Source organism: Ailuropoda melanoleuca, chromosome 2 (assembly GCF_002007445.2).
Source record: "Ailuropoda melanoleuca isolate Jingjing chromosome 2, ASM200744v2, whole genome shotgun sequence".
Classification (NCBI taxonomy): Eukaryota; Metazoa; Chordata; class Mammalia; order Carnivora; family Ursidae; genus Ailuropoda; species Ailuropoda melanoleuca.
Genome location: NC_048219.1, coordinates 185,896,591 through 185,899,187, shown reverse-complemented (window position 1 = coordinate 185,899,187; position 2,597 = coordinate 185,896,591). Strand labels below are relative to the sequence as shown.

The following is a 2,597-nucleotide window of genomic DNA, read 5'->3' as shown; positions in this document are numbered from 1 at the left end:
TTTCCACCTTAGATTAAAATGAGGACAAAGTATTAACTTCTAGCTCTGTAAAAGAGATTCCAGAGGAGAAACTAGTTAATAATCATCAATTGTAAGTATAAATTGTCCATAACAAAACTACAAGATATCTAGAGTGAAGTTAGCTATTTTCATGACAACCGTTGATAAGTGTTATTCGTTGGTTATAATGAACAATTTCCTGAAATCAGAAAGAGCAGCCAGTGATTAAGATCTGCAAAGTCCCTAGAATTTTTAAAAATGGGTGTTTTCTCAGTTCAGATTTACAGCAACAACAAACAATTGTTTGCTGCTTTTCTCAATTTTTTTAATGAAAAGGCATCTGGCCATATGATTGGGTTCAAACTCTAGTGCAGGGAAGGGTGGGCAGACTTTAGCATATTCTTGTAATGCATGAACAAACCATAATCTGTAATGCATGAATTCATTCACATACCTTTATACTCATGACATGTTCTGGAAGAAAAATTACATATATAGTTACAGTGAACGTTAAAAAATAGAGAGAGTGTTAGAATAGATAGACAGACATAGAAATTTTAAAAAATAATAGGAATAGAATTAATGCAATTCATTCCAAGAGTGTCCAGAGTAGTCTTAGCTAAGAGGGTATCCTGAAGCCCCCTCTTAGTGAAAGAAACTTCAGTATACAGAAAGAGATGGAATAGGATAAAGTGGATGCTAGTATGTAAAATGGAGATATTGGGATGGAGCAGTTGGGGTTGCCAAAGTGGCAGAGAGACAACAACTAGACAGCCAGGATGCCACATTGTTTTGTAAGTAGCCAAAAAACATAAAAGCCTCCTTTGATGGAGGCCTAAGTGATGCATGGAAGTAACTGGATGAAACATAAATATAAGATGATCATTTGGCGTCTGTTTCAGCACTGATGATGATAGCATCATGGTAAACTCAACAGCAGTAACGAATCTCAAATATAAAATACAGAGGAAGGAAGAGATCCACTCTGTTACGGTGCCAGGCAGGCAAGATGCAAAGGCATATTGCTCTGGGAGTTTCAGATACTCTATGGACACATCATTTCCCAAATTATTTAAGCAGAACTTGTGGCATTGATCATAAGGAGAATTTATTGGCAGTATAGGATACCAGATGCTTGGTGTTCGTGCAGACAGAAGTGTTAATCTGTCTTGGAAGAGGGTTAAAGCTAAACCATAGTAATATGTCAAGTAAGTGGAAAAACCTTCATAACTAGAAATTTGAAATATTCATTAAGTCTCTTCTTTACAGAGATACATTTTAGAGGTGCCTGGGGTTTCTACTGTTGTTATCGTATTTACACATCATTATTTGCACAGATCTGACAGGAAGATATTATTTAGGCACATTAATATTATTTTCAAAATAAAATCAGGTCAAGGTGTATTTTTTTCTTCTATTTCCATTAATGCAAACATTTAAATGAGCTTTCAGGTGTTTCCCTTTTTTGGCATTTTGACAGTATAAATTGTAAACTTTTAGAATAAAATGAAATTCTGGAATTATTCAGATACAATCATAAAGTCATTATGTATAAATTTATATCTGATAGTTGAACAGTATTGTGAAGCTAATTTAAATCTTGCCAAAATGCTTCTGGCATGGGCTTGGAAAAAAATTCCAGGACTACTCTGATAAGCTCGTTTTCAACAGCTCACAGTGCCCCTATGGGGAAGAAAAAAAGTCACTGTTCTGGGTTTTAATTTTGTGCTTGGCAGTATTAACATGAACTTCTCTATTTTCGTTTTGTCTTGTCCTGTTGCGTTTCGTGCTGTGAAGATTACGTGCAGGGACGACCCGTCAAAGCGCGGATCGGAGCGAACCTGCCCTCCAGTAATTAGCAGGGCGGCTCTGCCCACCGTCTCCATCTCAGCCAGTGAGGAAGTTTGAGGAGGGGGTCTGCTGCGTCAGACACGCCTTGAAGGGAACCTTCTGAATTTGCAGCTCATCTCGGGGAAGAGAAAGATTTAATTTATTTGAAGTTTTTATAGTGTTAATAATATTTTTTTTTACCTCGCTAGCTTGAGAATTTTGCCAGCCTCCGTTTTTGCACATTTCTTATGATTTGTTTGGTTTTTTTTTTCTTGAGCAGCGTTGATCAAGCCAAGCTGAATATTTGCCATGAAATTTCAATGAATGTGTAGCTCAAAAGCAAACCCTAAGTTTGCCGTCAGTTACAATATGTTCAATACCAAGTCCTAGTACACATATTTTAAAGGTCAAAGTGAATGTTTTTGTAACTTTTAAGCATTTCAAATGTAAATAGAAGATTGTAAAATATATGGTTTTTACCAAATTTAAAAGAACCTTTTTAGTTAATACTTATGACAATGCTAAAATTGTATGAATAACATTTCAGATACCGTTATATTAAAATATTTGTGTATGTGTACAAAAGTGTTGATAAATACTAATCTTTAAAGTTTGTGGAGTTCCTTTATTTGTAATATATGTGCTCTTAAAAGCAATGGGATGTGAAATTATGTAAGTATTTTGTTATTAATAGAAATAAAAAATACAGTTACTTTGCATTTGGTTCCCTCTTGAAGAGTGGGTGAGTGGCCACTAAAAGTGGTTCC

At 35.2% G+C, this 2,597-nt stretch overlaps 1 long non-coding RNA gene across 1 annotated transcript in view; it reads right to left on the bottom strand.

Annotated features, from left to right (window-relative positions):
* LOC117801144 overlaps positions 1–214 on the bottom strand; it is a 2,928-nt gene extending 2,714 nt beyond the window's left edge. The window contains exon 1 of the long non-coding RNA XR_004623648.1: positions 8–214. This is a non-coding gene — a long non-coding RNA (uncharacterized LOC117801144). The remainder of the gene's footprint in view (positions 1–7) is intronic.
* Positions 215–2,597: the final 2,383 nt, after the last annotated feature.